This window comes from Myotis nattereri, assembly GCF_964212035.1.
Source record: "Myotis nattereri genome assembly, chromosome: 6".
Taxonomy (NCBI): domain Eukaryota; kingdom Metazoa; phylum Chordata; class Mammalia; order Chiroptera; family Vespertilionidae; genus Myotis; species Myotis nattereri.
In genome coordinates, this window is record NC_138081.1 from 65,761,945 (window position 1) to 65,777,157 (window position 15,213).

Here is a 15,213-nt window from a genome sequence, read left to right on the forward strand (position 1 = left end):
CAACTTTCTTTCCTCCTCCCTCTCCCATTGGCTTTAGTCCTGGCCTGGACAAGCAGTGTGACAACATTGCCTTTTTCTCAGAATACGAGAATTGTGCCACCCACAGTCCAATGGCTGGAGGCCAGGGCATTGCCAGCAGCTCAGACATGAGTCAGGCTGCGGCATGCAAGAATTCCTGCTCAAGGTTCTTTTCTGACGGTTCACTTAGAATTCTCATTATCAACAGCATGATGGCAAGAAGTATGGGATATAAGAGAAAAATGTGATATGGGAAGTGAGAACACTTGAGTTATTATTTTCTTGATGGGTGGCCATTAGCATTTCTCCTAATCTGTTCTATTTACCTGACAGTTATAAGAATTAGAATGAGACAATGAAAATTAATAGTTTAATTTCTGTTAGTGAGGGAAAAGAGCCTTTCTCATATGTATTTGGTCAGTGTGTAAATTATAAAACTTTCTGGAGAACAATTTGGCAGTAATTAGTCAGACTTTAAAAATGCTCAGACCCCTGGCCTAATTATTCCTCTTCTGGAAAATTAGCTTCAGGAAATAATTAAGAAGGTGCAAAAAGATATATGTAAAAGGATGTTTACCAGTGTGCTAATTGCAATAACAAAATGTTAGAAATAATCAAATGTTCAATTATAGAAACTAGTTAAGTAAATTAGAATATACCTACATAATAGAGTATTGTAAAGTATTAAAAATGTGAAAATAAAAAATATAGCTATTGGTACATAATTGTGTGTAAATTGTAATTATTAAGTGTATAAGCAAGTAAAAATGTGTATATATATATATATATATATATATATATATATACATATATATATACATCCATATATATGATATGTACATATTTATATAGATATCTCACATGGAACTATACTCTACACACATACAAAGAAATTAAGGGGGTTGGGGGGAAAGAGAGACACAGTGCTTAACTCAGAGTAATGTTATTTTATTTTTATTTTTTAAAAATCTATTTATGTGCCTGTATTTTCTAATTATTCTATCATGTGCATGCATTTTATTATAGTAAGACAAATAACTTTAAAAAGTAAAATAAAGAATAAGAAAACATGTTATAACACTTGTTTTATAACTACAAGGTTTCATTATGTTCTGGTAGCTTCTATAAGTCTCTACTCCAATGGTGTATCAAGGGATCAGAGCACTATATACATCTATAATAATAAAAGCGTAATATACTAATTAGACTGGACAACCTTCCGGATGAAACTAGGGCTGTGAGGGAAACCTGGGTCCTGGGTGCCAGAGGGAAGCCAGTGCCAGCAGCCAGGGAAAGGAAGGCCTACTCTTGCACGAATTTTGTGCATCAGGCCTCTGGTATGAATTATAAAATGGCCTACACTTTGTCATCTCAATGATATAGCTGTCACTGTGAACTTATAATTGAAAATGTTCTCCTTTTCTATGGCAAAAGACTGCTAAATATTTAAAATACTGAAATATTTTGTACGTTTTTACTAAAATGAACATTCCTTTAGGAAACTTAATTGAGGTTAATGAAGGAAAAGATGGCCTCTATGCAGAAGGTGATGGCCATGTTGTAAAAGGGAAAAAAAAGTGACCCAACTCATCTTTGTAAAACAAAGTGTGACCATCTTTACCCACAAAATATATGGCACATAGTGTTCTAAATAGTTACCTCATTTGCAAATAGGAAACTTCAGTTCTATTGCTGGTTCTGGCAAAAATTGTCTGCAGAAACTCAGACATGTATAACTTGTCTGTGCTTGAATTAATTTGTCTATGAAATGAACATCATGTTGGCAAAGCCCTTAAATGAAGTTAAGCTTTTGAATATAAAAATATTATAAACCTCTTAAAATGACGTTGGTGGAGAATTTGGAAAAGAAAAAGAAGAAAGTTTTGACGGTTCCTTAAGAAAATTTCATAATAGTTTCTTGATGAGATGTTACAAAATTTCTTTAACGAGGCTATTCCAGTGCTTTAACTCCAAAAAATTACTGCTGCTAAAATGTCACCTTTTGGCATTAATATCCAACTTATAAACACCCGTATTTTTTTATTTGGGTCAAGTCTTTTTATTTCTTTTAATATATTTGTTCTTGATTTCAAAGAGGAAGGGAGAGGGAGAGAGATATAGGAATATCAATGATTAGAGAGAATCATTGTTCGGCTGCCTCCTGCACACTCCCTACTGGGGATCGAGCTTGCAACCCGGGCATGTGCCTTTGACTGGACTCAAACCTGGGACCCTTCAGACCATAGACCGATGCTCTATACACTGATCCAAACTAGCCAGGGCTGGGTCAAGTCTTTTAAATAAATTTTTAGCTAATTTAATTTAAGTGCTACATTTACTAAACAATACATGAAATTTTAATGTAAAACCCTTAAATTATACACTATTCATTTTTCAAAATAAATTCAAATGCTGAATTATATTTTAGTTAATTATCAACTCATATAAATATATGTAAACAGAAGTGATAAAAAGAAATCTGTCTCTTCCCATTACAATTGTTTCACATTTGACTGCTTTTTACATGAACTAGTCATGTGTAACTGGCTATAAGACATTTTGTAACAAATAAATCAGGTCTGAGTTGCTGAGAGAACAGTAAATTATTCATTTTTACTAGTAGAAGGTATTTCAATTATTTTGGAACACTAGGGCAATAAGTCTCAATTTTTTCCAATCCCCAGAACATACCATGAATTTACAAGACATGATAGTTGACATTCACATTTATTTTCCTCTTTTTCTATACTCTTTAGTCTATTATCAGTACTTTTATATTATTAATCAAACAAGAATTTGTGCCTCCCATGTCCAATCCATTCTGAAAGATGCTTTGAAAATACAACATATTTAAGCTATAAAAAAATTCATATCAAGTATGAGGTTAAGACATAGACACAAAAATCTCTCAATAGAAGTGAACAATGAGGACTATTATATAGTGCTAAAGACAAAGATAACCCACATTTAAAAGGAAGCTGAGAGCTCCAGTGCCTAAAATGAATTAGAACTACATGTGAAAAGTACATTATTCTGAACTTTTACATCATACTGTACATATCAATGTTTATCCTGACAAAACTGGGAACAATGTGTTTTCTTTCTGAAATTATAACATTTCTACAGTCTGGGAAAATATAGGTTGTTGCTCTTTGTCTGGAAATATCAACTATATATCTTAGGCTGGACTGAAACAACTAAATCAATGTGACAAATATCCATTGGAATTAATAGGAATAGTGAGAACGTCACAGGAAATTTATTTGTTTATTTTCCTATTATCTACAAATCAACAATGGACCACCTGCATAAGACAAACATCACAGGTGGTGTTAAGCAGGTCCCATGGTCACTCACACCTCTTCCTCATTCTCTGTTGAAAGAGATCCATATATGCTCTATCTTTTTTTAGATAATATGCCTTTGGGGTATTATAAATTATTTTCTATGTTTAAGGGTTCTGTACTCAAGGATCAAAATGTATGTTTGAATTCCAAAAACTTAAACACTATGATGAAAAAAATAATATATTGCTCTTAAAATATATACCTATAAGTCATAAGAAAAAGCTCATGAAATAAGAAAACTCTCAAAAATAATTTTAGAAACATTATGGTTATCTTTTCTTCCAACTCCCTGTTTCATATAATTGGGGAAGGTTTCCTAAAGAAAGTAAAATTTTTAGTTTTAAATGAGGGCTTTGAAATGAGTTATTTTTACTCTTATTGGGACCATTTTCCTGTCTATCGCCATGTTTTGTGAAACTCCCCCTTTAACTACATTCACACACACCCCAATCTTCAAATAAATGGAAGAGATTAGAGTTATGTCCCTAAAATAAATATTAAGTTGAAACAATAAAAAGGAAATGACAATAAAGGTAAAATTCATCAATTTAAAAATCAACTTAGGGTGACAAGTAAAGGATTACTGTTAAAATGCTAAATTATTCTCAAAAAAATGATATCCCTTAATAAATCAGATTAAACCACTCATCAAAGGAAAACACAATGTCTTAAAGAAAGTTTTGGTGAAATCTTCAACAGCTCCTGGCAGGAGAAATTTGGCAGAAACGTAACACAGTGACAGCATGAGTTTGTGCAAGTGCTCAACTGATAGCTGTAAAGAGAGCATTGAGGTCCCGTTGGGAATGGCTGCTGAATTGGGGATGATACCTTATTTTAGAATAGCCCAGAATTGTCTGCTTCTAAAGAATCACTTGCAAAAGTGAGCCACAAGGTAGAGAAATGTTGAGTTGCCGGGGTCCAACCCCAGCGGGTCCAGGGGTCCCCAAAGATGTGGACGGAGTCGGCGAAGAAGGAATGACACGGAGGCAGCATTCAGTTGATCATCATAGCCGGGTTCTCTTGTCAGGGTCTCCTGCCAAGTTCTGGTCTGGATCTCCAGCGAAGTTCTGGCTAGGATCTCCAGCCAGGTTCTGTGTCCATGTTCTCTTGCTAGGTTCTCCAGCCAGGTTCTCCAGATTCTCCAGCCAGGTTCTGTAGCCATGTTCCCTCGCTAGGTTCTCCAGCCAGGTTCTGTCCAGGTTCTCCAGCCAAGTTCAGTCACCAGGTTCTAGTCAGGTTCTCTTACCAATTTCTGTAGTCAGGTTCAGTCCAGGATCTTTTGCCAAGTCAGGTTCAGTTCAAGATCTTTTGCCATGTTCTCTCGCTAGGTTCTGTCTCTAGGTTCTGAGGCCAGTTTCTGTCCAGGATCTTTTGCCATGTTCTCTCCAGCGAAGTTCTTCTGTCCCTAGAGGACGTTCTGTGTAGGTTCTGTGCCTAGGTTCTGTCTCTCTCTCTGTCTTCTGTCTCTCTCTCTGTCTCCTAAGTTCTGTCTGCTGTTGTCTTGTTACAACTGTATTTATACCAGTTGATTCCAATCCTATCAATCTCCATTACAAAGGTTAGGGCGTTTCTTATCTCCATTCCAGGGAGTAAAGATTATGTAGCTTAAGCATGATTGTTTGTAGTTAAAATGATTAACTACCCGCCTGGCACTTAGTTAAGGAGTTTTATCCCCTCCCTGACTTCAGGGGAAAATCCCTACCTGGGGAAACAACCTTTCTCAGAGACCTTGGTTAAAACACATAGTGCCAAGAAGGTGAGAAAACATATTAAGAACAGTATGCCATATATGCCAGGTCCCTTGAAACAGCAAGCATGGACCGGCTCCCGGCATTGAGTGATTTCTTGGGCTGTCTCTAAGGTGTATTTCATACTTTACAGTCTCATATGGATTAATAAAGAAAGTGCACAGTTGGGAGGGGGACACTTATTCTTCTGGAAACTCCAACAGATTACACAATATTTATAGTCTTTAGGAGGGAGGGAGGGAGGGAGGGAGGGAGGGAGGGAGGGAGGGAGGGAGGGAGGGTAGCCTTGTCCCTTTTCTTTGCACTCACCTTCAGTTTGAAGAGTGATATGAAACTTTCTCAACCAACAGTCCTTGTCAAGGAGTCCATTTCATTACTTTCCTAAACTAATGCTTGTACTGCTGAGCATGCTCAAGGCTTGCTCACCTTTCATTGAGCTGGAACTTAAGGCATCTGTATGAAAGCCAAGTTGTGAATAAACCTGAGGCTATTTACACTTTCAGGTGGGAACCATGTGCTATTCAAGATTAAACTTGGCAAGTTTTGCCTGGGTCGTACACTTAAGGGTGCTCCTTGAGTTATGAGGTATTTCAGGAGTCCAAGGAGCTCCATTGCTAGAAACTGAATCCAACAAGCACAGAACTTAGCTTTGTGTACCCCTCACCTGGAACCCAGCCCCCTGGATAGCACATAGTGGATACTCAGCAAATGCCTATGCGCCAGTGGAAATATAACAAACTGTAAGGTGGAACCCACTTTCAGGTTTCTGTCAGCATAAGAGATGTCCAACCTATAGAGAATTTTTTATAAGAGTTTATTTGAGTCAAAATGACAACATATACTGGGTAGCAAGATCTCAAATGCTCCAGAGAATAACAGTTTTTCAGCATTAGGAATAATGGAAGAATATTACATGAAGATGGGAGAAAATCAGGTGGAGATCTGATTACAGAATAGTTAAGATTATGTGCTCCCTCATCATCCTATATACCAAAAGGTCATAGGTTCAATTCCGATCAGGACACATGCCCAGGTTTTGGGTTCAATCCCTGGTCACAACGGATGGTAGGCAACTGTGTGTCGCTCACGTCAATGTTTTTCTCTCTTTCTCTCTCCCTGCCTCTCTAAAATCAACTTTTAAAATTTTTTAAAAAATAGATTATGTGCTCTCTTGAGGGTGGTCTGCCTTAGAAGGAAGGGTCTGAAAGGGAACATTTCAAATATGTATTAATGTAGACTCACAGAAACAATGAGCAGGACTTGTTTAAGGCAAAGATAAGCCTTTTACTAAAGAAGTTATATGCCTGGGGCATGACTGTCCACCATGACCTGCCCGTTAGGAATTTACGATCAGATAACCCTGTGAGGTTATTCTTTATAGAACTCCTTTCTCTCGACACTTCTACAGTTAAAAGTTGACAGTCTCCTCTTCATGCTCTCCTCTTCCAAATGCATCCATTAGGTGGTATTTTACTCATCTTAGGAGAAACTGCAATGAACTCTGTGTATATGTGCATGTACGTGTACTTCCTTCACTGCACAACTGTGATTGCTAGACACAAACTGAGGGCGACAAAGCCAGCTGAGAATTTCTGAGATGAAGGCCAAAAGGCCTGTAGTGGTGGGCACAGAAGTTAGTCAGAGGCTTGCTTCCCCTAAAATTAAGTAACAGATGTGTGACTCCCAGTTCAAGATAATATGAAAAAGCAGGAAAAACTGACTGTGTTTATATTGTCTGAACTTAAAAAATAGTGAGACAATAAAATGGAGACTATCTCTGTATCAACTCTTGATGGCTTTTAGCTCACCTAGTGGAAGCATAGAGGGTGGTGAAGAAGATCTGAAAGAAGAACTTCTTTGAGTACTATGGGGAAAGGTTATCAGAGATTTGCAGAAGGAGCAATCTGTGATAAGAAAGTGCTTACGGACAATCCCAGTCACTTAGAATTCTGTTTCCCTAAGATTACAAGTGGCATTTGGGTTGTAGTATAATTAAAATGATCTGTGCCGCTTTATAAGTTGAGACAACACTAAACACCAACCTATGTCGTTGGGTGCAAACGGAGGGTACATGGAAAAATAGACCAGAGAAATTAGAGTTCATCCAACCCCTTCAATTTACAAATGATGAAATTGAGTCTAAGGCAGTTTAAGTAACGTGGAAATTCACTCAGCAAATTAATAACTTGGAGTTAGACTGGTTACTAATGAAAGGAATTTTCAACCAAGGTGATGTGAGGTCTAGCAGAGGTATTTTGGGCAGGCAGAAATTCCAGGATCCTTCAAAACAAGCTGTTTTATATACACAGGAAAGTTGTTTTTAGAGGTACACACAGTATGCAAATATATTTTAAAATTTGAAATCCTTAAGTGCCATTAGGAACATAACATGGGGAGGGATAGTATTCCCAGTCACGGCATTCCTCAGGTTTGCTGAAGTTATTTGTGCTACGTAGACAAACTGCATTGGCAAAAATAAGGCAATTATCTGAAATAAAAATGTTTATTATCTGTACAATTCAACAGAAAGTTGGCACAAACTACCTAAGTATAGTAAATACTAAAGTTAAATTTTTTTTAAATAGCATAATTAGCCATCTAGTTTTAAAAATAAGGAGTGTAGAATCATTGAAAAATTATAATATCTTTTTTTATACCAAAGAATTAAATAGTAAGGATATTGAGTTCTCCACTTTGTACTCATAAAATATCCATCTACCCAGAGAAGCTAGGAGGGTAAATGCATTTCCACATTCATGATTGCTACTTGTTTTATAATACAGTCACACTCATACTATTTCCTTTCTAATTTCCTCATTTCCTCAGACTCTGGAAAATAAAATGGGTTTAGTATATGACACTATCTTTTAAGAAAGTAAAACTAATATAGGCATTTTCCTTTAAGGTATTAATCAAAATCTTGAGTGAATTCTGTGTGTGATATTAGTTGTCTCAATTTTACCTCCTAATAGAGTCAATGTACAGATTTTCTTCCTGTTCTTAAAGTTGCTTTTTTATGTTTGTTCTTATTCTTTAAATATTCATAAAACTATAAAGGATACTACCAATAGCTAGTAAGTGTTTATTATGTGCCAGGCACAGGGCTGAGACCTTTACATGTTTATAATTTCATCTCACAGTAACCTTGTGTATGTATCCTTATTGTACAGTGAGGAAAATGAGTCCAGAGAGGTTAAGCAACTTGTCCGGTGTCACACAGCTAGAATTAGAATGGAGCCAATCCCAAGTATACGATGAATCCATGGCACACTACAGTCTCTTAGTCTCTTTTCTCAACCTTTCATCTCAAGACAGGTGAAGCTTTCTTCATTCAGGAAAGATCATCAATCCTGATTATAGGTAATTGTACTTTATCCTTAATCACCATGGTTGAATGAGTCACAGAGTTCAACTGTCTCCCAAATATTCCTCAAAGTCCCTTTTACCTTCTCAGCTGGCCTATTCCTGTCAAGCAGTGGGCCTAGCCACAGTAGTGCTTCTGCTTCTCTTTCTACTGAGACCCTTGCTCCTGAGCCCTAAGAACACCCTGCTGCCAAGTGGTATCAAAGTTGTACTGTAAAGCGACAGACTTCTGAGATGTTCGACATGAAACCAGAACTAATACAAAAAACAACATCATCTCAGCAGTTAGATGCTCTTTGTTCCTATACTTTTTTTCTATTTGCAAATCCAAGCACCAGTCCTACATTAATTCTGAAGGATCACTGTTTCAATGATCAGCTTGTAAAGTCCTACTAACAAAAAGAGAGCTTGTCTGAAGTCCACCTGCACGTTTTTGTGGCCACTCCCTCACCCATCATCCCAGGCAGCATCCAGTCCCTGGGTTACTGATGCTAACAGCTTCTCTGTGCTAATGATAACCAGTGTCACGCCCCATCTTTAACTGCTGGACCAGTTAAATCTAACCTCAGTATCTAAATATGCCCAGTGTTCCCCATAAATATTGATATAGAGATACTTTCATAAGGGTTCCCCTGGACAGTTGCTTTTTAAGAAATGTGGGGAGCAGAAGACAAAACTAATATGTTTCCTGTTAGTAAATCTTGGTCCACTTTTTAAGCTGAAAATTTTTAATTAACAGGATGAAATCCTGCAGATCCTACCAAGAGTAAAAACTAAATCTATATAGTTTTGGATAAAAGGTTTTATACCTGTTGACCAAATCCTTATGGGTAACATCTAAACCAGTTAAGAGTGAAAACATAAAAAGATGTTGCATGAATTAAACTGATTCTACCAGAAAGTAAGACAAGGAATGGGCATTAAGGGAGACCCTGTTCCAAATTAACAGAGGTCCCCTGGAAGCAGAGGGGCCGATTACGAAAGACACGTCAGAAAAGACAAGAGTAGCCTCCAAAGGGTGAACTGGGTACAGCTGGGGAGGACAGCTCCATCTACGCTGCAGGCAGCTCCTGTTCACCCTGGTCAGACTGCGCCCGAAGCTTGTCAGGGCTGTATACCTTGATGCTATTCGGGCTTTAATACGCTTCATTTTGCCAAGATTTTCAACAGCTTGAAAATGTAGTTCTTTCACCCTTCCATCCACTGGGGACTAATTTGAGCTATGCAAGGCTTAGTCGCAGGAAGCATGTAAAAATCTCATCCCAGACCTTTGACAGCTTCAGAAGCTGGTGTGTTTGCTTCAGGATGCTCAAAACAATTCTGGAACTTCAAAATTGACGAAGCCCGCTCTACGGCTTTGACGTGTTTTGAAAAGGGAAGAAGTCAAACTTTTCCTCTTGCCTGCTTCCTCCAGATCAGGCCAGAATGCCTTTAAGGCAAACGAGGGAACTTTGCCTTTATGGATTTATGCAGGCAGCGAGAGACCCACGCCTCTGAGAACAGCCGTGCAAGCCTGCAGCCCTCACATCTGTGGGCCCCAGCCCTTGCCCTGTCGTCAAGTGAACTTACAGGGAGTGGAGTTGCAAATTCCCATGAGGCAAGGCCACTGGCTAGAGTTTCCAGAGGCAGCCAGCAGGTCTCTACCACTTCCCGGCTCTGCCATCCTTCAGCCCCAGGGGAGAACTGTAAGGGCTCTGCTTACCAGTCAAACCGCACAGACAAGTACCAACTGCTCTGGGGCCCGACCGCCCCAACTGCAGAACAGCTGGGCCCTTAAAGACCAGAACACCAAAAAAACTCCAATAAATGCAGACAGGCCCCAGTCACCAAGAGGTTCTGTTCTAGAAAGTTGTTTGTTTGAGTTTCCATGTGGGAAGAAACCATGTCTGTGTCATATTGCTGTACAGTAACATGAAAAATGACTAGCTAATATTTATTAAACACTTCCTATAATTACTCTTCAAAGCAGTTTACATATTATAATTCATCTTCAAGACAACCCTATGAAATTAAAAACTCTTTTTATCCCCATTTAACACAAAGGAAACAGAACCAGAGTGACCAGAGGGTGCTGAGCACATGGTAGTCTTATGATAAATATCTGTTCATTGAATCTAAAAAAGTAAAAAAGCACTACTCCATATAAATAATGTCATAACTTCTAAGATCATCCCATAAACCTACTTAACCCATTTGTATCTTCTTTATTATTAATTTAAAACTGTTTTCTTTAAACCTAATTATCATTATCACATTGTCTTTATAGGAGATGATGTTCAGAATTCCAACTTGCAGTGCCATTCAACAGTTTGTTTATTGAGCAGCTACTTTCTGAAGCAATATTAGAGCTAAGGGAAGTTACAAAGCTGGGACAGGTACATCCTTGCTGCTTAGGAATTTCTATCCAAAGTCCCCCAGGGGCAGAGGGAGTATTTTCTCCTGGCCAAGGCCAAAATGGCAGTAAACCCTTTTGGACATCAATGCCCATTCCCTCTTCACCCCAGGTTCTCCTACACCCTTGCAAAAGACCCCTGAGGTTCTCTGAGCTGCGACAGAAATTGGGAGATCATCATCGTTTCCAAATCAGTGTTAAATTAAGTTAATGGACAGAATTTTCTCAAGTCTTCACTTTCCTTCAAATTTTGGCACCTGTTACAGCTCGTCTGGCAACAAGTGCTAGCAGATGACAAAATGAAATAATGAGTAGTATATTAACATTAACAGAAAAAGGGGGAAACAGCCCATCCTGCTTAGCTCAACAGCTTGAAGTTATTTTTGTGGGCCTGGGAGTTCACAGTTGTGATTTTACAGTACATATATATAGATTCAAGTAGTCATGCTTTTTGCTTGTAAGATTAATTCTCATTTTTGCTTGTAAGATTAATTCTCATTATTTGAAATAAAACAAATTAGCATTCTGTAGTGTTCCTCAATGACACCCATACCCAACACCACTCAAATAGGCTTAAAGATTCCCAAACTATACTTTTCTGGGTTGGGACCTCCCAACCTCCTCGCACCCAAGTACACCAGAGTTTTCCCACCCTAGACAGTGAGTTCTCTGAGGGCTGGAGCTCTCTTTCCTTTATCTTTCTCTCTTCAGTGGCACCATGACTTAGGGGTTAGTAGTCATAGTAAATGTCTAATAAGCTTTGCTGAATTTAAATTAATCTCAACGTAGGTTAGTGAGTGAGGCTCTAAACTTGGCTTCCCCTCCCATCCGGTGTCTATAGAGGGCTGTCCCCAAGTCACAGGTTGGAACAGGGCCTGCTTGTAAAATACTTTGCATTTAATCTTAAGTACATGTTAAAACAAAGACCACCTGGCTTCACTACTGTTTTTTCCAGTAAGAATATGATTGATTGCATGTTAAACCCAAAGCTATTTAAACTCAGTTCATTTCCTATTTATTGGTCTTCCTAAACATGAAAAAAGTACTCTTATTAGGTAAACCTGTTGAACTGCAACCAGGACCTAAACTGAAAAAGTTTCTAAGTAAACCAATATTGTTCTCTGCTGTGTAGTTAAGTAAAACACCAACTAACAAGAAATAAAACTAGGAGTTTTATTCCAATATTCAATAACTAATTGTTATGGTCAGCACCAATTCAACCTGATCTTCTATCACTATCCAGATGATAGAAATGTGCTATAAAATCTTTAATCACCAAGAAAGATCTGATTATATCCACTGCCTACTAATTATAAAAATTCCATTTTAAGCATTTTAAGAAGAAAAATTTTTAAATTTAAAAATAATTTTAATTACAGTTAGCATCCAATATTATATTAGTTACAGGTGTAGGACATAGTGATTAGACATTTATGTAACTTACCAAATAACTGACTAGAAAGATTTTCAACAAAAGTTGGAAACAGGAATTTTTCTTTTAGGTAAGCCTTTCTCCGTCAAAGAAAAAAAGAAGTCAATCTCCCAATTTCTTGAAAATTCTGCTGAGTCCTTTATTGCATACGGAAATTTTTTTTTTGTAACAAACAATGAAATAATTATATTCTTGGCAAAAGAAAAAACCTGCCAGGAATTTCTTTCAAATGGCAATTTCTCCCCTGAATTTAAAATGTAATTTAATTTGCAAAAGTATGATTTTCAAATTCAGTAAAAATTCATCTGTTGTATGAAGTACATACACCCAGCTGGTTAACTTCCTGTGTCGGGAGATCCCGCTGTACCCCTTCCAAAGTACATTTGCAGCCAAACAATAGCTTAGATGCTGGGAAAATCCGTTTCAATGAAATTTTTTGGAGAAAGAGATGAGATCTTTTTTCTCCCTGCATTTGAACTTGGCTAATATTTCATTTTAAATAGCTGGTTCTCAAAGGAAACATGGCACAAGGGGGAAGAGGAATGCCACCCACAAATCAAAACAAAAAGGGGTCCACCGGACGCCTGGGGTTCCTGCCACTCCTACCTGCACAGGCAACACTCCTCATGGGTTCATTAGTCCGGCTGCACCTGACTGCTGGGAGTTTGGGGAGCCACAGATTGTGTGTGTTGATAAGTAAACAAAGTATTGCTTATCAAACTCTCATCCTTTTACAATGTGCAGAATATTCCCATTTGGCTCGCAAAATTCTGTGTTGGAAACATCCCAAAACAGCTTTGATTAGGAATTCCCAGGAAACTGATACCTTCATTATGGTATCCACTTATCCATGCCGGGGCACTCTTAGAAGTTGCTTGTGATTGACTCTTTGATGATGATTGTATTGTTTTATTTCTTGCCATGGCAAATACAGAGATCCATTGATCTGCTTTAACACTCAATCCCTGGTTCAAAGACGAAACTCAGAATGAAGTTTTTCCTCTAACCCAGGGATCCTCATATTTTAGTATCCCTTTAGTTTAAAAATCCCTAACTTTAAATGCACCCGGAAAGCTTGTTATAAACTCAGATCGCTGGTCTCCACCCCCAGAGTTTCTGATTCAGTTGGTCTAGTTGGGGGCCCAGGAATCTGCATTCCTAACAGGTCCCCAGGTGATGCAGATGCTACTAGTCGGGAGACCACACTTTTGAGAACTACACTCTTAAACAAATTGACTATTTTGCTGAGAATATAAAATCTACCAGGTGTGTACAAATAAAGGTGGTTTTAATGCATCCAGCCCAGCAATCTGAGACCCAGAAAAGGGAAGAGAGGATTAACTGGTTTTTGCTCTTATTGTTTTCTAGGAGAGAGTAGAGAATGACAGCTCCCACCACCCCAGGAAAGATGGCATACCTAATGGAAGACCTGGGTCAACTTTGTCTGAGCAATTCTGCCAGTGGGCTCTTGTGTAATAGGTGCCACATGGACTCGAGAATATCTGGTCAGTCCAGCATCCTGGAAAAGACAGCTCTGGGGAACTTCTTTTAATGATTCTTATGAAGAGTAAGAGACTGGTTTCCCAAGCACATCACTTAACAGGACAAGTTTTCTAAATTATATCACTTCAAGTCAATCATAATCAACTTATGTTTCAAACCTTTGTAAGTAGATTCAAATTTCTGTCTCTAACTAAATTATATCATTTTGTTCACATCTTAAAGTCTATATACGTTCTAATTCATCTAAGAGACAAAGTTTAGTCATCAAGTAGCACTTGCATAATAGATCTGAGCCCCAAAAGAGGATTGCTCAGGGGCCCTTTCCAATACTAATAGCAAAGAGTATCCACCCCAAACACTAGGATGCATATAGTATATGCATATAGAAGTGCATTCTTACTTGTATGCAATCCCATCTGATGCCAGATACTCAAGCTTCTCCCAATCTGAAGTGTTCATTTATCACCATTCAGAGCGATCTAATTATATTTTAAGCCAATCTTGAGCCAAGCAATATGACTTGAGCTCTGGCCTCCAGCCCAATCCAGGCCATTATAATTTTATTATGCCTAGATTAATGCAAAATCATATTTATTGATCACAGTGGGCCAAGATGACCCCTACTTTTACATTTCCATGACTCCTTAGCTTCAAAATATGGGTTTCCTCTATATTCCCATGTGATCTCTCACTACCCACCCACCCATTGCCCAAGAACATTACACCCCAACAACATAGGAACCCTCCCTCTCCAGTGCCCCAGATTAATATTCCTAAAGCAACACTTTTTTCATCATATCAATAATAGACCTTACTCAAAGACGAATAGTGATCTCTCACTGCCTGTAGGGCTGAGCTGAAACTCTGCTTTTTCTACTCAAGAGTCAAGCTCACTGTTTTACCTGCCTCGCCTTATTTCAATCACTCCCAAAATCCGCCCCCCCCCTCTCTCTCTCACACACACACACACACACACACACACACACACACACACACACCATTCATCCTTAGACTTGGACCTATAGTTACATGGTAACACATCAGGAGTGCCTGCACCATTTCCTGCAGGACCTACAAGGCACAGCCCCCTCTGAGATTTATGGGGATTTTTCTGCCAATCTGACCTCCTAGAGCAGTTCTACCTAGAGTGGTCTGCAGAAGAGTACTAGGCCATTACCTGTCACTGGTTCACAAGTATGGAAATTAGCAGTAAGCCTTTAAACTTCCATAGCAATTTTACCAATAAACCACATGCCTTTGAGTCCAATAATAAAAGCATTTGTCGGCAGTGGATTGGAAGGCAGAAACTGCTCCTTCAAATATGGCTAGAGAAGGGGTCTAAGGCAAGGGTTGGCATACTATAGCCCATAAGCCAACGCCTCGATGTGGCCCACTTTTGTTTGGTCAGCA